The sequence below is a fragment of the Gopherus flavomarginatus genome, chromosome 2, assembly GCF_025201925.1.
Source record: "Gopherus flavomarginatus isolate rGopFla2 chromosome 2, rGopFla2.mat.asm, whole genome shotgun sequence".
Lineage (NCBI taxonomy): Eukaryota > Metazoa > Chordata > Testudines > Testudinidae > Gopherus > Gopherus flavomarginatus.
This window is the reverse complement of record NC_066618.1, coordinates 46,138,830-46,164,793: the sequence shown is the minus strand read 5'-3', so window position 1 is coordinate 46,164,793 and position 25,964 is coordinate 46,138,830. Positions and strand designations below refer to the sequence as shown.

The following is a 25,964-nucleotide window of genomic DNA, read 5'->3' as shown; positions in this document are numbered from 1 at the left end:
AATTAACAATTATCCTGTTTCGGCAGCTTTCCTAGGTCAATGCAGAGCTCATAGGATCTTCAACGGAATCCCGTAATTTAATATCAAAGACCAACAGACCTAAAAAGTTGAGGTCAGACATGTACTCCATCTCATTAACTCTAGAACTCAGAGCCAAAAGGTTGTACCTACTGAGGCAGAAATATTTTGTTTATATTGCTAAGAGAAAGCATGGATTGAAGACAACAGTCTGAAAAGAAAAAAGATTTTCTCTCCATTCAAGAGAACATCACTGCACTTCCAGAATTATTTTTACCTTGCATGGAAAGAGCTTCCTGCCTGCCAAGTATTGGGCTATACACTTCCCCTCCCTTCCACTACAGAGGATGATTTTGGAGGCATCAATATTCTGGCTTGAGTTATCTCTGTAAAAAGAAACAATCTGATGTCTTTAGTTTATTATTATTATATAGTATATATTATATTAAGCCTATGTGATATCCATGTGTGCTTTGTCTTTCCTTCTTAACCTAGAATGGAGATAGAAACTTGGAAAATTTATGATAAACTTGTCTCAAAGAAAATAGTGTGTGTGTGTATATATATACATACACACACCAAGAAAATGGGAATGAAAAGCTAGATATTTACTATAAGGTAAAGAAAGGGAAGAGAAACCATATATTTGAAAGAACCCTTTCACAATACACAAAGGACTAAGCTGATGTTTCAAGAGGGAAAAACTATTTGGATATGAATCGGGGGGAAGCGGGGGGAGTAGCATCAATAAAACAGCCCTCAAGAGTCCATCAATGAAATTGACTGACTTTCTAACAGAGAACCTTCCTCTTATTGCACTAAAAGAAAAGAGATACTGACTTCCATCATCTTTCTAATACAATTTTGACCCTCACCTAAAGGAATCTTAGTTCAGAAAGCAAAATACATTGGACTTCAGAATTTAAATCAGGTGCTAAATCTCCCCTAAATCCAGTAATAGACTTTGGGGGCAGATCCTAAGCCTCACAGCCTTTAGTACATACCTATGATTTAATTAGATAAATCTAACGCTCTCATTTTTCTTTCCAGAAATCTTGTGAGAGATTATGTCATCCAGACTGAACACCAATCATTATGGTAGGAGCTGCACTCAATGGAATTTTTAGGAGAACAACTGTTAATCAAACAAAGTTCACAAAATAGGCATGGCATAGCCTGGAACCCAACCTCAATCCTTTCTTGTCTTGCAAGAACTTTGCTGAGTGGAGAGGGGGTCTGAGAAATGGTCTGAGAATTACTCAAGGACTTTTTCTTTTATTTTGGACTACCAGGTTCTTTAGGGTACAGTCCAAGGCATTCCATAAAGTCTATATTTTTAGATAGGGATTGTTACCATCTTATATTCTGCAAAGCTAACTGACTTAAGATAATGTTGTCACAAGGACTGCTTGACAAATTGCTACTGACCACACCTGTTGACTAAGGCAAAATGTGCTGCAAGCTACATCATGCAGGAGGCTTGCTGTCTGAGCATCATTTCCTTGATGATACCTGTAATAGTGGATTCCACTAATGTGTGTGACTCTTTCTAGCAGTGTCTGAGCCAAATAAGGTTGTGAGTGGTTACAGATATTTGTACTGCAGAGTAATCCAAAGCTTTTACAGTACTATCAATTCTCTTCTCTGTAGGGGTCTCAGGGAAACCAGAATTGTCTTCTAAAGGCAGGGAACACTTACTTTCATGGGAAGTAACTTGTACGTCTACTTTCAAAGAAGGTTCATGCAGATTTTGCTTTTATCTGAGGAGTCCTCATCTTAGAAACATTGTCAGAAAAACACTTCTAGAATGGCAAGTTTATCAAGGTTTACCTAGCAAGGTGAACTGGGACTACACTTGTCTGAGTATTTTCCTAATTGACTTTCAGGCCTTCTGAGTGCTTCTTGGTGTGTCCTAGGAGATTTTAAATCATCTAAAGATCTAATTTCTTCAAGTTCTTTCTATCCGGATTCTGAGAAATCAAGGAAAAATCTGAAAAAATCCCCAATTTTTCCACAAATAATGGTGGTATGGAAACAGTTCTCTTTACCATCCTTACCTCAGCTAATTAGAAGATTAACGTTATCCTCTGATAATCTAAATCAGTGGTTTTCAAACTGCGGGTGGCGACCCAGTACGGGGTCACAGAATGTAAGGCACTGGGTAGTGGTGGCTCTACAGCATCGTCAGTGGGACTTTTAGATCCCGATCAGCAGTGCTGCCCAGCTAAGGCAGGTTAGTTCCTACCCGTTCTGACACGGCACTGCGCCCCAGAAACGGCCAGCAGCAGGTGCAGGGGGGCCACAGGGCTCCACACGCTGACCTCACCCCAAGCACCGGCTCTGCACTCCTATTGGCCAGGAACTGGTCAATGGTACCTGAGTGGGGGGGAGGCAGTGCCTGTGAGCGAGAGCTGCGCAGAGCCACTTTTGCACCCCTGCCTTGGGGGCCAGACCTGGTGCTGGCCGCTTCTGGGGCACAGCACGGTCTACAGTGCTAAGACAAGTAGGAAGCTTGCCTTAGCATCCCTGCTGCGCTGCTGACTGGCAGCACCCCAAAGTAAGCCCAGGCCCCATCCCCATGCCCCAGCTGAGCCCCATCCTGAACCCCAAACCTCTCATCCCCAGTTCCACTGGGTCGTGGGCATCAACAATTTTCTTCAACTGGTTGCCAGAAATTTTTTTTTGAAAACCACTGATCTAGATGGTCCTGGCTTTTCCAAAAAGATTACAAGTGAGTATTTGGGGTGATGGGAAGTGGGCTGGAGAAGGAATGCCTTGGCATGACAAAGTGACTCATGTCAGGAAGCCCCTTAGCTTAATTTACTTGGGGAAGGACCTCAACTTTTCACTTGTTTGGAAGGTGCCTAACACCCTTTCGGCCATATAGCAATAAACTAAAATTTATAATTACAAGGCCAGAGTTATGAGGGAACCTGAAGAGGTACCCACTAATAGATACAGGCTTATCTCACACTGTGATGAATAGGTTGTAGCTATGTAATGGAGCCACACTCTGAAGAACAGGCAGATAATCTTTATGAAGCATTCAGCAGTCTCTCCCCCTTAAACCATGCTTGTCAGATATATTTGCATGTTTCCCAAGTTATGTTTTTAACTTTTCTGCAGTTTTCTCCGGTGTCTGTGTTAATTTAGAATCTATGTTAACTAACCAACAGTTTAAGAAAACCACCACCAAGATTTTCATATAAAAAGGGTCTAAAATGCCCTGGATTTAATTCTTAATCTAAGAGTAAGAGCTTGAGAGTCCAAGAGGAGAAAAATTTACAGATGGTAACATGCATTGAACAGAATGACTGGTTTTATTTTCATATCTGAGAAGACAAAGAAAAAGCTTTTTTTAAGGAAATCTGAAAAACACTGAGTCCGCAATGTTGTTGTAGCCATGTAGGTCCCAGAATACTGGAGAGACAAGGAGGGTGAAATACACTTGAAAACCTGTATTCTTGCACAAACAGAAGATTACCTCACCTATCTTGTGTCTCTAAACATTGAGTCTGACAGATAAGTTTAGGAGATGTAAAAACAGTGCCATTATTCAGCGAATCGTTACACCACATATACTACCCTTCTTTACCATTTGCTCTAAGAAAAAAGAAAAAACAAAACAAAACAAAACAAAAAAACCTTCTTTAGAGTTTCTAGACTTTCACCGCTTCAGCGAACTAAAAGCAAACACAAATAGTCAGAACATTCGACCTATTACAGGGTAAAGGAAATTTGTAGTGCATTTCTTATGCTGAGAATGGTGAGTAGCAATTTAAGCCAGGGAAAAAGATCAGCTTGTAGCTGAAGTAATTCTTTGAACAGAAATGCCTGAGATTATCCTAGCTGACCAAAGAGAAGACTCTTTCTGATACCTACAAGAATGTAAATTGGGGTTTGAATACAGTGTGTAACAGGTAGTTTACATCACTCACATTTAATTCACATGTAATAATATAGTGAACTGAGGAGAGAATCTTAAAGAATATACTTATTTAAGAAAAAGCCATACCTAGAAAAATAACTCTGAACAATTAAGATTTTATAAAATAATCTAAGATGCATGCCTAACTTGACCCCTTCTAAAAATAACACCCACACATATCCCTTAATTATAATGTGCCACAAACCTAAAGAGTGAGTAGATAACACTATGCTTCACCATCAAATCACTACTGTACTAATTTTGCCACCCTCTACTGTATTTCTACAACTAATCTTTACCTGCATTACTTTATACAACATGCGAATGTTAGACATGCATTTCTGCTAAAATGAAATTCTGGTTTTGACATTATCTGTGTGTAAAAATATATATTTCTTTACTGTATCATTGCTTTCCCAACTGCTCTCATTTACTGACTAAAATATATTATAGAACAGAAAAATGTTTTAGTTTAATTAAATTTCAGTTAAAAGTCAGTCTCTGGCTTGATGCAGAACTCAAAATATTACCTGTCAATTAACATCACCAACAATATTTTAGATTGCTATGCCATGGTACGGTTATGTTCTTATCCCTGTGTCTTGTACTGCTCATGACCGAGTAAATGGTTTTTGTTTTTTGTTTTTTTATGAACATGTTCCTGCCCCAAGCTTTCATACATGCTCAAATATTCTGCTGAGATCTAAAATCTGCCAATACACTTTTACACCAGCTATTCAAGAACGACCACTGACAATGACTACATTACTTTATAAACATGAAAACAAAACAACCAAATGGTTAACCAATCAAGAAGATACATTCTATATGACATAGGTCAGCATAGTTTACATAGTATATTTTCCTATATTAAGCAAATCTCTAATTTACTAAAGACATATATTCCAGTCAGATCTATCCAGATACAGAGACTTGTTTGCAGAAATGAAAAAGTGGCTGGTCATGTCCTTCATTCACTTGTCCCAGAGGGCAGTCAGTCAAGCATACACCAGCAAAATTGTCTCTAGTGTCCTCTTTATACTATAATAAATAAGGCTGTTTAGGAGATAAATACAGCAGTAGCAAAAAAAAAAAGCATACCTTTTCCCTACCTTTTTACTGATATTTATAAACCAAAAGTGATATTTAGGGAGTCTCTCGAGGTGGTACGCTGAAAAGCCTCATGTGGCATTCTGAGCTAACCACCACATTCATCTATCTAGGCTTTCAGTGTTCAAAAAAAGCCCACCACTGACATGCACAGAATGAATCCTGCTCAAGTTGGAAGCATGTGATAACTAAGGCTCCGGTTCAACAGGCGATCCCAGCACTCAATTAATCCTATATTTTAAACAAACACCATCTTACCGTTTTGCTGTTGTCAGGATCAGGTCAGATTCACCTGCAACTCTTGAACATATCTCTAGCAATGTTAGTGTTTGCAGTCAGTCTCGGCTCATTCAGCAACTGAATTCACATCTTTCTGCATTAACAAGCTGAAATGGTACGGCTGTACTACAGCTAAGAAAGGGGGAAATCTAAAGCAGAAAACAAAGCAATCCCTAAAGGCAGGATAATCCCAGTAGAGCGTAATATAAAAAGTCACAGGTGAACACAGGGAGCAGAATAATTCTCTGTCTAAATTTCATCAGCAATATCGTTCATTCTGAAAAGGTATTTTAAAAAATAGGATGGACTTGCCTGTGGAGTTCCCAGGAAGGCAGACTACCCAGGCTCTGCAGCAGCATTGCAGCCAAAGTAACCATGCATATGCTGTCTAAGCAATTTACAACTGTGTCTTTTTGAAAAGATATTGATTTATAACGTAGTGCTGTTTCAACAGAACATAGAACTGGAGCCAAAAGAGCTAATGATGATTTTATAGGAATACAGAAAAAACATTTAATCAAAAGACTGCAACTAGTCATGCCCAATTCAATTATTTCTCCAGTACTGAAGGAAACCAGTAAGTCTCCTAGTGACAAATGATATTAAAACAATAATGTAAGGGCATCTGGAAATGAAGGTTAGGGATTCTACGGCTCAATTTAATGTATTTATACATAGCTGATGTGCCTTGCCTATGCCGACCTCCTTTCCCATGTACCATGGAAAAATTAAATATCAAATTAAGCATCTCCAAAGTATGTAACTAACTAAATATGAACAATTACAGCTTCATGATTATCAACCTCAGCCTATAATAAAGAATATATAAAAATACTTTCATCATAGAATAACTAAGCAGCAGAGCATCTATGCTGAACTCACTGCTGAGCCTTACTGAGCCTGGGCGTGGTACACGGGAAAGGAGGTCCACATGGGCAAGGCACATCGACTATGGGATCTCAAAAAGGATCCTAATTTCTTTGAATCCACTGCTCTCATAGCAACCCCTACTGGCCAATGGGTCTGTGCTTGGTACTGACTTCAAGGAAATCTCCCCTGCCAGAGATAAGAAACTGCATCCTGGATTGACTGACAGAGGGCTTGGCTACACTCGAAACTTAAAAGCGCTGCCGCGGGAGCGCTTTGAAGTGTGAGTGTAGTCGCAGCGCCAGCGCTGGGAGAGAGCTCTCTCAGTGCTGCACATACTCCACCTCCTCATGGGGATTAGCTTGCAGCGCTGGGAGCCGCGCTCCCAGTACTGAGGCACTGTTTACACTGGCGCTTTACAGCGCTGTATCTTGCAGCGCTCAGGAGGGGTTTTTTTTCACACCCCTGAGCGAGAAAGTTGCAGCGCTGTAAAGCACCAGTGTAGCCAAGGCCAGAGGAAAGGGCTTAGCAATAGGTGAAAGCCAAAACAGAGGAAGAGGCTAAAATGCAGGTCACCCTAGATGGCTTAGTGCAGGTACAAAGGGACATATCTGCTTCACTCTCAGTACGGGCAAAGCTTAACACAGAACAACAGAATATGCAGGACAACTAATGGTCTGAAAGCACCCCCAGTTTAGAGTCCATGCAGTCCCATCTGAATTCAGCAAAGCCTTAGCACATAGTCTCAAATCTATTCCCAGTCTGAAGAAAAGGCATAAGAACATGTCTGAACTCCATACATATGCCCACATCCCACTGAAGTCAATGAAACTTAACATATGCTTAAGTGCTGATTAAATAAAGGCCTAGATGTATTAATGAGCCACATAAATCTTGTCTGGCACAAGCAGCTGCAATGATGATCTGCCACTTCCATAAGATGCTCAAAGCATGAAGCAAGATCTTAAAAAGTTTTTCTTTCCATCATCTACATCCTAATCCCAGTTAGGAATTCCATGTTACAGATCACCTTTGAGTTTTTTAGCTTAGTCTTCTTCGCAGCAGATCATCTTTTAGGACCATTTTATGTGAAGAAAGAAAAGCTTCAGCTCCTGGCAGAAGACACAGAAAATGTTTCTCCTAAACAACCAGACTAGACATGAAGAAAATGAGAGCCCAGCAACTAGAGTAGTAACGTTATGAGAGAAGAAGCTAAAAAAATGCAAGGTCAGTATAGTGGCTGGAAATCATATGTCTATGGAGGAAAAAATTCACGATATTTATCTGTGTCCTGCAAGTCTATTTAAGATTAAAGGTTTTGATCCAGTAGACTATGAATAATTTGCTTCACAGGATACCTGACTGAGGAAATGGGCAGAGATAAGAAGGTGGGGGAACACTGACAGTGGACACTACCACACCATCAGTGCACACCTCAGGTACATCTGGTAAAAGACTTGGCAAAACACAAATGAAAACCTCTAATGAAAATCTGAGACCTCAGTGCCCTAAAAGCATAGTCAAGCAGAAGAAGATCAGGACATCTCAGAATAAAACCTCTACATTCTGAGAATCTATATGGAAAAACAGACAGTTAAAGAGGGCCAGCAATGGTCAAACAGGCATCTCTACACCTTGCACGCTAAGCATGGAAACAAAACTCCTGCTGAAAAGCTGATCAACCCAACTGTCTGAAAAACAGCTTCAAAAACCCCCTGTGTGATATCACCCATTTACTGTTCCAGTGACCAGAAAAGAGATGGATGCCACACAAACAAAATGGAGGCAGGGAGAAAGACACAAAGAGCAATAAGAGGGAGACTGCAAAAATTCTGGCCTGGTGAAGGCAAAGAGGAAGTAAAGAGGGTGGGATGAAAGGAGAGAATGGTAGTAGGGAAAAAAAGAGCACACTATTGGGACAAGCATAGAAGAAATGAAGCAGAGGGAGTGCAAAAAGAATTCAAGAATTAGAGAGACATAAAAAGAAAGATGAGAGATCAAAAATGAAATCTGAGTGAAATGGAACAAGCAAGAGAGGACTGAATTTTGAGAACCACTGATTTTTATAGTTTTTAATCATATTTCTATGTGTATCGTATTTCTCTGGCACAAACAGAAAGGAAAAGGAGGGGAAGGGAATTGAAAAGCAAATTTTGTTGAAATGGTGCCATTATACTGTCTGCCAGTGGCAGACCCAGCATTTATTTTAGGCAACTTTATGATTTCTCAGTGTAAATAGTTATAAATAAATAAATAAATAATAAATTAAACAGTAATAAGTCACCAGGACCAGCTGGTTTTCACCCAAGAATTCTAAAGGAACTCAAATACGAAATTGCAGAACTACTAACTGTGATATTCATCTTATCATTCAAATCAGCTTCTGTACCAAACAATGGGGGATAGCTTATGTTATACCAAATTTTTTAAACGGCTCCAGAGGCAATACTGGCAATTACAGACTGGTAAACCTAACTTCAGTACCAGGAAAATTGGTTGAAACAGAATAATCAGCCACATAGATGAACACAATTTGTTGGGGAAAGAGTCAGAGTTTTTTTTTTTTTAAAGGAAAATCATGCTTCACCAATCTCTTAGAATTATTTGAGGGGGACAACAAATACATGGACAAGGGTGATCCAGTGGACAATAATGTATTTGAAGTTTCAAAAAGCTTTTGAAAGCTCTCTCACCAAAGCAAAGCAGTCATGGGATAAGAGGGCAAGTCCTTTAATGAATCAGTAACTGGTTAAAAAGACAGGAGGCAAAGGGTAGGAATGAATGGTCCATTTTCAGAATAGAGAGACATAAATAGCAGTTTCCCCCAGGGATCTGTACTGGGACCAGTGCTGTTCAACATATTCATAAATTATCTGGAAAAGGGGGTAAACAGTGAAATGGCAAAATTTGCAGACCATATAAATTAAGTCAAGATAGTTAAGTCCAAAGCAGACTGCAAAAAATTATAAATGGATTTCACCAAACTGGGTGACTGGGCAACAAAATGCCGGATGAGATTCAATGTTGATAAATGCAAGTAAAGCATATTGGAAAACATAATCCTAATTAAACATACAAAATAATGGGCTCTATATTAATGATCACTCAAGACAGATCTTGGAGTCACTGTGTATAGTTTTCTGAAAACTTCTGTTCAATGTGCAGCAGCAGTCAAAAAAAAGTTAACGGAATGTTAGGAACCATTAGGAAAGGGATCAATAAGAAGACAGAAAATATCATAATGCCCCTATATGAATCCATGGTACGCCTACACCTTGAATACTGCATGCAGTGCTGGTTACCTCATCTCAAAAATGATATTAGAATTGGAAAAAAGAGAGAAGGGCAATAAAAATAAGTACAGGGATGGGACTGCTTCCATATGAGGTCTTTTCAGCTTGGAAAAGAGACTAAGGGGGGATATGAGAGAGGTCTAAAAAACTGTGAACAGTATAGAGAAAGTGAATAAGAAAGTATTATTTACACAAGAACTAGAGGTCACCCAATGAAATTAATAGGCAGTAGATTTAAAACAAACATAAGGAAATACTTCTTCGCACAACGCACAGTCAACCTGTGGAACTCATTGCCAGGGGAAGTTGTGAAGGCCAAAAATATAACTGGGTTCAAAAAAAGAACTAGATAAATCCATGGAGGCTAGGAGCCAAGATGGTCAGGAAGGCAACCCCATGCTCTGGTGTCCCTAGCCTCTGACAGCCAGAAGCTGGGAGTGGATACCTAGGGATGGGGCTCATTCAATAATTGCCCTGGTCTGTACATTCCCTCAGAAGCATCTGGCACTGATCACTGTCAGAAGACAGGAGACTGGGCTAGATGGATCACTGGTCTGACAGTATGGCCATTCTTATGTTGTATTTACACTAACAAAGGGAGCTGTGCTGACAAGAGGGCTAACTCCCATGGTCCATTCCTCAGCTGTGATTGAACATAGTTTGGCTACTAGCATAGAACATATTTTGGTGCTCTCTGTGGTAACAGGCAAGCTGTTTTAGCCCATAGATGAAAGGTGGGACTGGAAAGCCAAATAAAGGTGGGACTGACAGCCAAATGAAGCTTGCAGTCACAACTGAAATTTATCAGCCTACATAACTGGTGTTCCTGGCAGTTTACGAGCCCTGGGTGCAATTGTTTTAAGAATCTTTTTCTGATTTAATGCTACTTTATTATCAGTTTTCAATATGTATAAATCATTGTTTAGGTTTCCAAAAACTGTTTGGAAATAGATTAAAAATATCGTGCAACAGCCTTTACGTTCTCATCATGGGATAAAAGGAAAGGTCCTTTCATGGATTAAGAACTGGTTAAAAGACAGGGAACAAAAAGTAGGAATAAATGGTAAATTTTCAGAATGGAGAGGTGTAACTAGTGGTGTTCCCCAAGGGCTAGTCCTAGGACCAATCCTATTCAATTTATTCATAAATGAGCTGGAGAAAGGGGTAAACAGTGAGGTGGCAAAATTTGCAGATGACACTAAACTGCTCAAGATAGTTAAGACCAAAGCAGACTGTGAAGAACTTCAAAAAGATCTCACAAAACTAAGTGATTGTGCTAAAAAATGACAAATGAAATTTAATGTGGATAAATGTAAATGAATGAACATTGGAAGAAATAACTCCAACTATGAGGTTACATATAATATGATGGGGGTTAATTTAGCTACAACAAATCAGGAAAAAGATTTTGGAGTTATCGTGGATAGTTCTCTGAAGACATCCACACAGTGTGCAGAGGCAGTCAAAATAGCAAACAGGATGTTAGGAATCATTAAAAGGGGGATAGATAAGAAGACAGAAAATATATTATTGTCCTTATATAATATTTATAATAATTATTCACCCACATCTTGAATACTGCATACGGATGTGGTCTCCTCATCTCAAAAAAGATATATTGGCACTAGAAAAGGTTCAGAGAAAGGCAACTAAAATGATTAGGGGTTTGGAATGGCTCCCATATGAGAAGAGATTAAAGAGGCTAGGACTTTTCAGCTTGGAAAAGAGGAGACCAAGGGGGGATATGATAGAGATATATAAAATCATGAGTCATGTGGAGAAAGTAGAAAAGGAAAACTTATTTACTTATTCACATAATAAAAGAACTAGCAGCCACCAAATGAAATTAATGGGCAGCACGTTTAAAATAAATAAAAGAAAGTTCTTCTTCACGCAGCGCACAGTCAACTTGTGGAACTCCTTGCCTGAGGAGGTTGTGAAGGCTAGAACTACAACAGCATTTAAAAGAGAACTGGATGAATTCATGGAGGTTGAGTCCATTAATGGCTATTAGCCAGGATGGGTAAGGAATGGTGTCCCTAGCCCCTATTTGTCAGAGGATGGAGATGGATGGCAGGAGAGAAATCACTTGATCATTACCTGTTAGCTTCACTCCCTCTGGGGCACTTGGCATTGGCCACTGTCGGTAGACGGATACTGAGCTAGATACTTTGGCCGTTCTTATGTTCTAATGCTACCTGTAAATTGAGACTTACTTTCAAGTGTACTTCAGAGTTAGTTGGTAGCGGGGATAACACCTTCTGAGCTTTCTGGGCTAAACAAAAGTAGTTATTTACAAAATGTTGTAATAAGTGGATGCCTACATAATGCAACAGCTCTAATGGTCAATCAGCTAACTATAAAATCCATGATTTATTATTACAGTTAAAAGAATGGCAGTAAGGGACTTTTGTGAGTTCATAGTATATAGAGCTCTGATTCAATTTATAATTCATTTTCTGTATCATATGGGCTGGGTTGGTCTTTACTCTTCCCACCCTATCTTCCATGATTTGGAAGCTTGCTGAATACCATTTCTTTTTCTTGCAATCTAATAAAAAGAAATCTGGATCAGTTATGGTCTCTCTGCATCCATATGGGTAGGAGCCTGCTTTCTACTGGTTTCTAATGATACATTCTCAGGACAGCTGTATTGAATCAGAGTCTCCAATTTCTTGTTTTACTTTGACTACTGCAGATGGAATTTTACAAGCAGAATAAAGAATAATATACTCAACAATTTAAGAAGTTTACTGACATGTGAAACTGTACCAGATGTCCAGCCAAGCACCTAATAAGCCAAATAGCCAGAACAGCAACTGGACTGATCTAATCTCGGGACCACTGAAAAATTTTATTTCCTTGGTTCTGTTTCCAGTTGTAACATCACATAAATTAAGACACTGACCTATAAGGATAAAAAGGGGACAAAGATATGTAGATGCATGCATAGAAAGGCAGTGAAGTTATCAAATGGAGAGATAAGCAGAATATTGTTCATTTGATTGTGTGGAAAGTTATTCTGAATACACCATGCTTTAAAACTTACTTCACTTACACAAATATTTGAACACAACCATACCATCTGAATTCACTTTTAAGTAAAGTGTCACACTGAGAGAGAAGTGCAACTCACTGTAGTACTCACTTCAGATAACTATGAAACTACAAAATACACTTTTAAAAAAATGTATTACACAGTTTACGAAGCAATTCTGCATGGCTCAATGCATTTTGTTTTGTAAGATAACAATACAATTGTTTTTGAAATTATATTCCTAGGTTATAGTGCCAGAGAACCCTAGGTACTGTTTTAATAGCTCTCCATAAAGTACTTTAAGGTTTGACTTTAGTCCTTAGAAATTTTCAGATCTATATAATGTAACAATTAATCTTATTCAGTTATCTTTAAAAAATGTGCAGGTTAAGCAAGATCATACTGTGACTTTTAAAAACCGGGATGCTCTTTGGTGATTGTTAATACACTTGTATGATACTACCATTGTGTATTTGCCTCATTAATGGGATTGGATAATTCACCATAGGGTCGGTCTGAGTCGCAGAGTTAGCCTACCCACCTGGGAAAGGAGAAAGGAGGTCCATTTTAATAGTCACCTAACTGCTTTCCCTTCAGGGTCATAGACAGAATGCCGGAGTGAGGAGCCTTAATGTTGCTAGCCTATTCTCCTTGGAGAGAGCCAAAACAAGTTTCAATAGGTAAGGGTCAGAGTGACAGAACTAGTTCAGTCTAAAATCCTTGGGTAAAAGATATTTAAGCATCATGTCTTGGTTAAAAAAAAAACAACTACTTTCTGAAATGCTGCAAAGGACATCTAACAACAGTAAAATTAAATGCATGTTCCCTTCTTGGAAAGACAGCAGCAAGAGGTATAAGATCATGTAGCCAATTAATTTTAATCAAAAGCACTCCATCTTCTCAAATCTACAGCTTCTAAAAGTATGTAAGTTACTGATTATTTTCATACTTGCCATATAGGTAGCATTTTGTGTAATCAACAAAAAAAATACAAAGATTTGCTATTTTCTTATTGACAATAATTGTTGTGAAAGAAAGTTAGAAATACAGATTACAAATCCCAGCTTCTTTAGGATGAGCAATATCTCAATATCGACCAATATACTTACTAATGACAAGAGGTCACCTCACTGAACGTTTTTTATTTTCAAATTACATCAAGTCTTTTAAAGGATCTCACACTGGGACTAATTCCAGTTATATTCCATTTCAAAGATATCCCTACCATTTGAGTGGCTGAAAGAAGAAAGTCCAGCTATGAATTAACTGAAACTTGCCACAGTAAGAAGCGTTCATGTTCAGCACCTTAGCAAGTTTAAATACCCTGTACATTGAAATTCTAGTCTCTTTTAATGACATTTTCTGGATTTCACTTCCTCTTGTTTCTCATTTTGAAGGTATTCACATGAAAGCTCTGATTTTCACACCAGCTGCTTTCTTTTCATATTTCAATGGAATTGAGAGAGACTCTCAGAACTGTGATTTTAAAACTAAAAAGATTCTACGCACCAATGTAAGATACTGTGGTTACAAAATTAAAGTCACATTATCTTCACACATCTGTGAGGTAGATGTCAGAAGCTAGGAACAGGCTATACATTATCGAGCTAACAGCATCCACATTGCAAAACCATTTGATCTGCCTCTATTCTAACTTCAAACAAGTGTTCATCTTTTGAAATCACTTCTTCCATATTGGCCATCATAAATCTCAAGAAGAGGATTAATATGTATAAGCAAAAACATTTTCACAGACCAAATCAATTATCTTTATTTCACTGTCCAAGATCAGCTTTGGAAGAAATTTACTGAGTTACGGTTAGCATAACTAACTATTTTGAGCCCTTCAATTTGTAGGTAAATGTTCAGGTTAAACAGTTTCAGCACAAGTGTTTAGAGAACTGTATGGACATTTTATCTGATACTCCATGGACAGCTGTGTGTTTATAAAGCAATTAAGAGATCACACTCATTCCATACTCTCTGTAGCTTTTTAAAAAAATGTTGAGTTTGTGATGTAGAAGCTGGAAATTGTGTCACTAAACTCATCCCAAACAGGAGCCACCAAACATTTATTAGATGGGAACAACCATTATTCTTGCTGGGCACAATTCAAACTCAAGACCTCCAGGTGACAGGCCCTACTGCTCATTAGCGGTAGCAAGCAGCATCCAGCCTTTCCTAAATGCTAATATTAGACCTTTAAGAATGAGGCTTGCTTTCTGGAAAGATAAGTTTTACATTAAGTACTGGCCTTTTTAGAGGTTATCCAGACAGAGTTTGTCCCTGTTTGAAAACACTGGCAAAATCACCCACACACTGCTCTCAGTCCTCTTCATACACACATTACAAAGGAGTGGCTAAGTCTGTTCTTAAATGGGGCAGCTCCCATTAGCCAAAATAAAAACACTAAATATACAATAAAAAAACAAACAAACAAACAAACAATCTTCACAACATCCACATTTATTTCTAAATACAAAGTTGTGCAATATAAAATCACTTCAACAATTATAATTATTCTAAACTCCTCACTCTTATTCCCCACCCACTCATTGGTCAAACAGCAGGTTTGAACCCACAATCTTCAGATCCATAGCTCTGACCTTTTCAACTTCAGCTACAGGAGTAGTTGGTGGGGAAAAAAATGGTTACCAACCTTTTTGTAACACATCTCGAAGAACAACAGTTATAAAAAGGTAGGTAAACATTTTTTCTTCTTCGAGTGATTGTTCACGTCCATTACACATTAGGTGACTCACAAGCTTACCATAAGAGGAGGGTAGGAGTCATGGAACAGTTGATTGAAACACAGCCCTGCCGACCTCCGCATTCTCTCTGGCCTGTTGATGGACTGCGTAGTGGGCTGTGAATGTATGCACTGATGACCAGGTGGCTGCTTTACAGATCTCCTGAAGTGGAACCTGCACCAGGAAAGCTGCTGAGGATGCTTGAGCCCTAGTTGAGTGAGCCATGATCGCCGGGGCTGGCACCTTGGTGAGCTCATAGCACATGCAGATGCAATCCACAATCCATAACAATATCCACTGCGCCGAGACAGGGAGTCCTTTCATTCTCTCCACAATGGCGAAGAACAACTGTATCGACTTATGGAAAGGTCTAGTTCGCTTCAGATAGAACGCCAGGGCCCTACGGACATCCAGAGTATGAAGGCTACGGTGACTCAAGTCCATGTGTGGTTTGAAAAAGAACACTGGCAAATAAACGTCCTATCTCATATGAAATTGAGACTTCTTTAGGGAGGAATTTAGGGTGTGGCCTAAGTTGTACTTTCTCCTTATAAAACACTGTATAAGCGGGCTCCGAGGTGAGGGCCCTCAACTTGGACACCCCCCTTGCGGACATAATGGCCACCAAAAACACCACCTTCCAGGAGAAATGAGTGAACGAACAAGAGGCCAGAGGCTCGAAAGGGGATCCCATGAGCTTGGTCAGAACCAGGTTAAGGTTCCAGGGAGGGACTGGAGGGCATGCGTAGGGAAACACCCTCTCCAGCCCTTTGAGAAACCAGGCTACCATGGGGTAGGAAAACACAGAATGCCACAACTCCCCCAGGTGAAACACCAAAATGAAAGCCAGATGTACTCTAATTGAGGAGGGGGCAAGACCTTGATGCTTAAGGTGCAGCAGGTATTCCAGGATAACTGGAATGGAGGCCTGGAGCAGCTGTGTATGCTTTGGTTCACACCAGCAGGAAAACCTCTTCCACTTAGCGAGGTATGCCGCCATAGTGGAAGGTTTCCTACTGCCGAGAATTTGTGGCACCTGAAGAGAGCACTGGCTCTCCATTGCATTTAAACACAGAGTTTCCACGCCATGAGATTCAGAGACCGCAGGTTTGGGTGGAGTAGGCGCCTGCGGTCCTGCGTGATGAGATCATGGTGCAGGGGCAGGGCAATTGGGTCGGCTACTGACAACTCCAGCAAAGTCGTAAATCAATGTTGGCAGGGCCAAGCTGGGGCGATGAGAATCATTACCATGTTGTCTCTGCAAACTTTGAGGAGAACTCTGTGGAAAGGCATACTTCAGGCTCCCACTCCAAGAGATCGCAAAGCCATCTGCAACTGAGCCCAGACTGTGGTTTTGGAAAGAGCAAAACTGCAGGCATTGACTGTTGCCCCTGGTCACAAAGAGGTCGATTTGGGGAAATCCCTACTTCTGGAAGATCGATTGCAAGACATCCGGTCTCATCGACCATTCGTGCATGCAGTACGACCTGCTGAGGCAGTCCACCAGCTCGTTCCGCTCCCCCAGGAGGTATGATGCTACGAGGTGTACTGAGCCGGCTATACAAAAGTCCCATAGAAGGGCCTCTTGGCAGAAGGGAGAGGATCAGGCTCCATCCTGCTTGTTCAACATGTGGTAGTGTTGTCAGAACTGTCACACTGTGACCTTCTAAAGCAGTGTGAAAGGTCTGGCAGGCTAGGCGAACCGCCCTGAGCTCCTTCACGTTGATGTGGAGCAACATTTCATCCTTGGATCACAAGCCTTGTGTCCGAAGGTCCCCTAAATGCTCTCCCCAGCCAAGGTCTGACATGATGTTACCACTGTCAGCGTGGGTTATGGTGTGGCGAAGGGGATCCCTTCACAAATTACCTGCTGGTTGAGCCATCAGCGCAGGGAGTCCAACACCTGGGCAGGGATTGTCACTGCAAGGTCTAAAGGGTCTCTGCCCCGGCGATACGACTGGGCTAGCCACAACTGCAAAGTCTCGAGCCATAGTCAAGCATGTTTGACTACGTGGGTGCACGCTGCCATGTGTCCTAAGAGCTGCAGGCAGCATCTGGCCATGGTTGTAGGGAACCTCAGCAATGAGTCTATGGCACGCTGGGTGGCCAGAAATCTGGATTCTGGGAGGCTCGCTCGTGCCTGTACCGAATTCAGGACTGCCCCAATGAACTCCAGCCTTTGCGTAGGTATCAAGGAGGACCTGGGCACGTTGACTAGAAGGCTTAGCCTGTGGAACACGGCCACTGTCACTGCCACATGGGAACAGACTTCCTCCTCGGACCAACCAGCGAGAAACCAGTCGTCTAGGTACGGGTATACTCCAATTCTCCTTTTTCGTTGAAAGGCTGCCACTACCGACATGCATTTCGTGAACATGTGGGGGGCTGTCACCAGGCCAAAGGGTAGAACCGTAAACTGGTAATGGTGCTGGTTTATGGTGAACCGCAGGAACTACCAGTGAGCGGGATGAATAGCAATGTGAAAGTACACATCTTTCATGTCGAGGGCAGCATACCAATCCCCCAGATCCAGAGACGGAATAATAGTGCCTAGGGAGACCATGCAGAAGCAGACCTTGACTAAGAATTTGTTGAGTCCACACAAGTCTAAAATGGGTTGAAGACCCCCCCCCCCTTTGCTTTTGGAATAAGAAAATAACGGGAGTAAAACCCTTTCCCCTTAGATCCTGAGGGAATTCTTCCACAGCCCCTGCCTCGAGGAGTCTCTGTACCTCCTGCGTAAATGGGTGAGAGGGGTCCCTGAAGGGGGGTGGGAGGGAGGGCAGGAGAAGAACTAAAGCGTGTATCCCACTTGTACCATGCGTAAAATCTAACAGTTCGATGGTATATGGTACCACACAAGGTAGAAGCAGGACAAGCGGTTCAGGAAACATAGGTAAAGATCCGATAACTGGCTTGGTATGCTGTTCTCGAGCACACCTTCAAAACCCTTGCTTGTTACTGGGTTGCAGCTTTCCCTGGCCCTGGCCTTGGCTAGGCGTGTTGTTCCGCTTCCACCTGTTGTCTCTGCCTCTCCTATGATGCGGCTCTTGTGTAGGGCAGGGCTGGTATTGTCTTTGCTGAGGCGGCTGTGGCTTGAAAGTCTTCCTCTGCATCACCAGGGTATGCATTCCCAATGACTTGAGAGTTGCCCGGGAGTCTTTGAAGCTATGCAGGCTGGCATCCATTTGGTCCAAAAAAAGACCAGACCCTTCGAAGGGAAGGTCCTGAAGGGTATTCTGGACCTCTGGAAGAAGGCCTGAAGCCTGTGGCCACACCGAGCACCTTATCACCACTCCTGAGGAGACTGCTCTGGCTGCTGCATCTGCTGAGTCGAGAGAGGCATGCAAAGGGGTCTTGGCTACCACCTTTCCTTCATCCACAAGGGCTGCAAACTCAGGCTGAGAATCCTGGGGCAAGGAGTCTTGAAATTTGGAAACTGCCATCCAGGAATTAAAATTGTGTCTGTTCAAGATCGCCTGCTGGTTCGCGATCCTCAACTGGAAGCCCGCAGAAAAATAGACCTTCCTGCCGAATAGGTCTAGATGTTTAGCCTCCTAGGCCTTAGGAGCCAGGGCTTGCTGACCATGTTGCTCCCATTCGTTGACCGCTGAGATCACCAGTGAATAGGGGGCCGGGTAACAAAAGAGGAAGCTGTATCTCTTGGAAGGGGCAAAGTACTTCCGTCCTATGCCTTTTGCTGTTGGCGCGCTAGAGGCCAGAGTTTTCCAGACTGTCTTGTAGTTGGACTGGGTTGTCTTTATGAGCAGGAGCACAGTTCTGGAGGGGCTTAAGATGTCCACCACAGGATCCTCTTGCTCTACTGCTTCCTCCGCCTGTAGGCCCAAGTTCTGGGCAACCCTGCGAATCAGCTCCTGGTGCGCTCTGTGGTCAATCGGAGGAGGCTCTGACACCGCGGTGCCCGCCACGGCTTCATCTGGGGAAGACGAAGAGGTGAGGGCCTTCTGCATCTCGTCTTCCTGCCCCTCTTGTCCTTCCTCGCATGCTGAGGGCTTCTTCGGGTCCTGCCTGACAGACTGCCTCAGGGACGGCGTCAGGATCAGTGCCGCTTCTGCTCTCCTGTGTTCCAGAGAAGCGTCCGGTGACCTGGATACCATGGCCACCTAGGGCGCGGAGGGGTGCCTGTGCGGGGACCGAGACCAATTCACCAAATAGCCGAATCTCAAGGCTCTGGAGGAGGGCCCCTGTTGTTGCTGATAGACCCATGGTGTCCAAAAGGGCCACTGCTCTGGCAGGCCCCATTGGGGATGCGACGGGGCTTGGGGCTCCCTGCTCACCGGTGCCCTGTGGGCATAGCTGGAGCGGCCTGAGTCCACCTCGGATTCTGAGGACGCCGACCTGGAAGGCCAAGACGGTGCCATAGAACGGTGCTGCCGGGGGCCTGGAGAATGGCTCCTTGCCGACCGGGACTGGGATCACTGGCTTCGGCTGGGGCCCAGGGACATTGATCTTGTGTCGCCTCAGAGCCAGCCCGGTGATTGCACCAGTGAGCAGTGCCCTGGCGGGGCCGGTGCCATATGCTGTCTGGGATCCAGTGCCTTCAAGTCCCGCTGGGTCAGGGGCAACTGGGAATCCACAGAGGCCGAGCTCCAGCAGGACTGACGTCAGGAATGGTGCCAGGATAGTGACCTTGATCGGCACACCATTGCCAGCTTGCCTCTTTACGGCACTCTAGGAGAAGGTGCCGGAGGCTTCTCTGGCAAGGAGCGGGCTTGCTGCCAACAACTGGATGAGGTCTTTTGCCACTTCAAACATGTCTGGTGTGGAGGGCTGTTCTGGGAGCTCCTCCAGCCCTTCCTCCGCGCTCAAGGCACTTAGCCCAGGGCTCAATGGACTCTTTGGCGCCATGTTCTGGGGCAGCGCTTCCCCTTTGACTGCTCGTTTGCTTGGGCATTGCTGGCTTCTTACGTGGCTTCTTATGTACCCTCGGCTTGTAGGCTGGCCCTTCGACCGTGCCGGTGAGGTCGAATGGTGCCGGAATTTTTCTTGTTGCCTCGGTGTGGCATGCTTGCAGTGCCCTACCGGTGCCAGATCACAAACTGACACCAGGGCACTCCATACCAAGGACACCGGGGCCAAGGCCGGATGGCCTGAGGCTAAAGGTTGCAGCGGGGCCTCCATGAGCAGCTGCTTGAGGAGAAAGACTCTTTCTTTCTTAGTCCTTGGCTTAAAAGCCTTACAGATCTTGCAGCATACTGTCTGATGCGATTCCCCCAGGCAACAGAGACATGAGTCGTGCGGATCACTAATCGGCATAGGCTTGTGGCACAAGCCTTAAAGCCTCAGGCCTGCGGCATGCCCTGCAGCCCAGGGCTGGTGCTGGAGACAACTTCCAACACCTAAACAAAGAAAGCTTAACTATCTATTATAAAGACGTGCTAACTACTGATAACTGCAAACTACTGATAACTACGCTAAGGGACACTCGCAAGAGGGAGATAGAAAGCTGTTCCAACGCCACCACGGATGGTAAGAAGGAACTGAAGGGGGGGTCGGGTCGGGTCAGCAGGGGTATATATGCACCTGCATGGGGCGCCACTCTGGCGGGGCTCCCCTGCCGCTCCCACGGGAGCTGCTAAGGGAAAAAGTTTCCGACGTCTGTGCACGTGGCGCACGCACATCTAACGTGTAATGGACATGAACAATCACTCTAAGAAGAAACATATTGACATCTCCCTTTGCAGACTAGCCCACAGAAGGAGATATCACATAGTTGTCTAGCCCATTAGCAAAGTATTTCTGGAATAGCACTTGGCTGTTGGGTATCAGGATTCCTGGATCCTATCCACGGCTGTAGAAACAGTGTGTAATGTAATGGTTAGAGATAATTTAGCCAAATGTAAAGATATCGCTGTTACGTCACTTGTAGGGCCTGAGCCCAGGACCTCTGCATGTAAAAATATAAGACAATGCCACTTGATTAAAAAGAACAACTGCATTATCTCTAAGCAGTAGCAGACACACAACTTGACACATGGTCAAGAGACTAGGAGGAGGAAAGAGCCACAACGTGTTAATGTCGGTTACATAAGCATACAACTTGGCACAATTTTTCTGAAAGGCAGCATGGCAAAGTGGAATTACACTTTGATCTGTCATGTTAGAAAAAGGGGTTCTGTTGCCAGCTTTACGTATAGTGACTTGTGTACCTTCTAAATTACCTTATTTGTAAGACAGGTGAACGAAACACCCCTACCTTAGGGAGGCAATTAAGACCTTGGTTAATAATAAGGGTTGTGAAGTGCATAGATATATTAATAGCACTCAGTGGAAGAGATGGGACTAAAACTCACGGTCTTTCAGTTTGCACCTCAGTTCCCAATTGCTCCATATTAAAGGGAGTTTCTGGGGAAAGGACAAACTCTCTCAAAAATGTGTACTTTTCTGTCAGTTCTGTAGAAATCCATGATGCATCTGTCAACTGTATTTGCCTCAAGTTGTGTCACATTTGGTAAGTCTGATGAGAGCAAGATGGCAGCTAGAACAGGTTTTATGCTAGAGGGGAAAGGGAAGAAAAGGAGGAATTAATATCTATTTCTTGAGTTGAAAAAGCCTGCCTCAAAAACCTCCCAATTTTGGAGCATGATTTGGTTCTTCGGTGGTTCTGGTATGGTCATATATCAGCAATAGCCAAAAGTGCTTTTTCCCCCATCTATGTCTGTATGTTTGGTTAGAAGGTTGCCCCCTTTCAGATAAGGACCTTATGATAGTTATCCATGCTCTGGTCTCCTCCAGATTAGATTACTGCAGGAGGTCTCAACCTTCATTGCACCGTGACCCCCTTCTGACAACAAAAATTACTACATGACCCCAGGAGAGGGGACTGAAGCCTGAGCTCACTGAGGCCCACCACTCTGAGTAGAGGAGCCAAAGTTCGAACCCCACTGCCTCATGTGGGGCGACCAAAGCTGAAGCTCAAGGTCTTCAGCCCCAGGTGGGGGGCCTGTAACCTGAAGTCCTTGGACTTTGGCTTTGGCCCTGGGCGGTGGGGCTTGGGCTTTGGCCCCGGACTCCAACAAGTCTAATGCCAGCCTTGATGACCCCATTAAAGTGGGATCATGACCCATTTTGGGGTCCCAACCCAGAGTTTGAGAACTGCTGGATTACTGTAATGTGCTCCACTAGGTCTACATCAGAAAGCCACTTAAACTTCATCTTGTGAAATACATAGCCCTGATTATTTAGCAATATGCCTCTCAGGGCACATATCACAGCTGTAATCCGAAGATCATGCCTCATCAATCTACTAGAATTCTTTGAGGGGATCAACAAGCATGTGGACAAGGCGGACCCAGTGGATATAGTGCACTTAGATTTTTATAAAGCCTTTGACCAGGTCCCTCACCAAAGGCTCTTAAGTAAAGTAAGCTGTCGTGGGATAAGAAGGAAGGTCCTCTCATGGACTGGTAACTGGTTAAGTGATAGGAAACAAAAGGTAGGTATAAATGGCCAGTTTTCAGAATGGAAAGAGGTTGATAGTGGTCTCTACTGGGACCAGTCCTACTGAATATATTCATAAATGATCTGGAAAAAGGGGTAAACAGTGAGGTGGCAAAATTTGCAGATGTTACAAAACTATTCAAGATAGTTAAGTCCCAGGCAGACTGCGAAGAGCTACAAAAGGATCTCTCAAAACTAGGTGACTGGGCAACAAAACAGCAGATGAAATTTCCTGTTGATAAATGCAAAGTAATGCACACTGGAAAACATAATCCCAACCATACATATAAAATTATAGGGTCTAAATTAGCTATTACCACTCAAGAAAGATCATTGAGTCATTGTGGATAGTTCTCTGAAAACATCCACTCAATGTGCAGTGGTAGTCAAAAAAGCAAACAGGATGTTGGGAATCATTAAGAAAGGGATAGATAAGACGACAGAAAACATAATATTGCCTCTATATAAACCCATGGTATGCCCACATCCTGAATACCGCATGCAGATGTGATCATCCCATCTCAAAAAAATACACTGGAATTGAAAAGGGTTCAGAAAAGGACAACAAAAATGATTAGGGGTGTGGAATGGGTTCCATATGAGGAGGATGATTAATAAAACTGGGACTTTTCAGCTTGGAAAAGAGACAACTAAAGGGGGATATGACAGGTCTATAAAATCATGACTGCTGTGGAGAAAATAAATAAGGAAGTGATATTTACTCTGTCTCATAACACAAGAACTAGGGGTCACCAAATGAAATTAAAAGGCAGCAGGTTTAACACAAACAAAGGGAAGTATTTCTTCACACAGTGCACAGTAAACCTGTGGAACTCTTTGTCAGAAGATGTTGAGAAAGTCAAGACTATAACAGGGTTCAAAAAGAACTAGATAAATTCATGGAGGATAGGTCCATCAGTGGCTATTAGCCAGGATGGACAGGGATGGTGTGCCTAGCCTCTGTTTGCTAGAACCTGGGAATGGGTGACGGGGAATGCATCACTTGAGATTAACTGTTCTGTTCATTCCCTCTGGGGCACCCGGCACTGGTCACTGTTGGAAGACAGGATACTGGGCTAGATGGACCTTTGGTCTGACCCAATAGGGCCAATCTTATATGTTGGAGATTGCACTGGCTTCTAATCAATTCCTGGGTTAAATTCAAAGCATCAGTTTTGATCTATAAAGCCCTGTATAATTTGGGTCCTTTGCACTTTAAAAAAAGACTTTTTTCCTCCTCATGTTTTATCACAGCATTTGAGATAAAAGTGACTATCTTTAGTCACATTCACCTGAGGTAGAAGAGCATTCTCAATAAAGAGCACTGGACTCTGGAATTTGATCCATCTTGCGTGTGCACTAAATCCCTATATTCCCAAGCTGTCTTGGAGGAAGGGGTGTGATTGAGATGGAGTGATCTGACAAAAAGAGGAATCTTACAGTAGAACCTTAGAGTTGAGAACATCTTGGGAATGGAGGTTGTTCAAAACTCTGAAACGTTCGTAACCCTTAACAAGACATTATGGTGGTTCTTTCAGAAGTTTACAACTGAACATTGACTTAATAAAACTTTGACATTTTTTATGCAGAAGAAAAATGCTGCTTTTCACCATCTTAATTTACATGAAACAAGCACAGAACCAGTTTCCTTACTTTGCCAAATCTTTTTTTTTTAAACTTTCCCTTTATTTTTAATAGTTTACGTTTAACACAGTACTGTAGTCTCTGCTATTGCCTCATTGTATACATCTAGTTCCAAATGGCATGTGTGGTTGACCAGTTAGTTTGAGGCTCTACTGTACCATTTATCATTTATCATCTCAGGATGGGAGGAATTTAAGGTCTTATTTTTTGCTCTTGGGATCAATTTTACATTCATTTTCAAAAGCCCCACAGAAAGCCACTGGAAAAATCTATCCCCTCCAGTAGCATAGTGCCACAGTGCAGGGGAGCTCCATAGGGAATGAAAAGGAAGTATTCCTCTTCCTCAAACCATATAACTATCCTGGCTGCTGCTACTGTAGTCTTCAGACTGCGGTGACTTCCACCTTATTTGTGCCCCTATACATGGATAGATACGCTAGCTCTGTCTGCACTGATTACTCCACCCCCAACTCTTCCCTTTCGCACTAGTGTATGCGGAGCATGGCTCTGTGAAACCCATGGGGTAGGCACCTCTGATATGGATCCCCTCGCATTCGGCCCTACCTCTCCCCATGCCATTGACCTACATGGATTCTCACTACAGAGCCATCTAGAGCTGCAGGTATTAGGGAAGGATTTACCCCTTAATGAGTTAACTCTTTACAGCTTAAGAATGTTTGCTTATCTGTCCTTCTGGCACTTAAAAAAAACCCATAAACAATATGCCTTGTACGCAGGGTCCGGGGTCTGCCCCACAGTATCACGGTCCGGGGTCAGTGTCAGGCTGCTGGCCGGCCCCACAGCATTGGGGTCCAGACTTTCCTGCCGACCCAGCACCGTGGGGTCCAGGGTCCCTGCTGCCCTGCCCACACCCATATATGCGGGCCATAATGATAAATAGGTTGAGAATCACTGTTCAAGAAGATTCTTTAGTGTTGTTTTAATCATTAAAAATAGGCATCTAGTTGTGTAGCTTAATATTAATTCAACAGGAAAAACCAGTCAATATAGGAGACTTTAACAGATATTCATTCCATTTTTTTAAGAAATCACTAAAAAGACAAACTATACATTGTAGATCTAACCATAACATTTAATTTAAAAAATATAATCTGTGCTCCCAATATAACAAAATCAGCTCTCCAGTGGAATGATCTCTCTTTGTGCAATTTGTTCATATCTAGGAATGACGACACCTGATTAACCTGGCAAACAATCTCAATCTCTCTTCCACCCAGGCAAGCACTCTCTATCATATGAGAATTGGCAAGAAATGAAGGTTCTACAAATCATGGGAAAATTACTCAATAGGTTCCACAGAGCAGACAGATGAAAGATTGGTGGTGAAATCCTGGCTCCACTTACGTTAACAGCTAAACTCCCATTAACTTCAACAGGGCCAGGATTTCATCCTGAATAGGGAGGATTTTGCTACTATGTAGAATGATGACAATCACGTTCATTTTTTGTTGCTGTTTTATTTGTTTTTAATTTCCAAACATCTAAACTGGAAAAAAAGTTCCCAGGTTAATACTTGGAGCCAATGTTTTTAGTTTATTATACATTTATCATGTGAT

At 42.6% G+C, this 25,964-nt stretch overlaps 1 protein-coding gene across 7 annotated transcripts in view; it reads right to left on the bottom strand.

The window, feature by feature from the left end:
- CDK14 (cyclin dependent kinase 14) overlaps positions 1-25,964 on the bottom strand; it is a 538,670-nt gene that overhangs the window by 398,878 nt on the left and 113,828 nt on the right. Inside the window, exon 1 of one of the 7 annotated variants that reach the window (XM_050939613.1) lies at positions 5,648-5,696. The exons of 2 other annotated variants lie outside the window; for them this stretch is intronic. The gene's annotated coding sequence lies outside the window, so the exon portion shown is untranslated. Of the gene's footprint in view, positions 1-4,476; positions 4,497-5,047; positions 5,168-5,314; positions 5,526-5,647; positions 5,697-25,964 lie in introns of those variants that run through there. 4 more of the 7 variants (XM_050939610.1, XM_050939612.1, XM_050939611.1 and 1 more) reach the window with 4 other exon arrangements.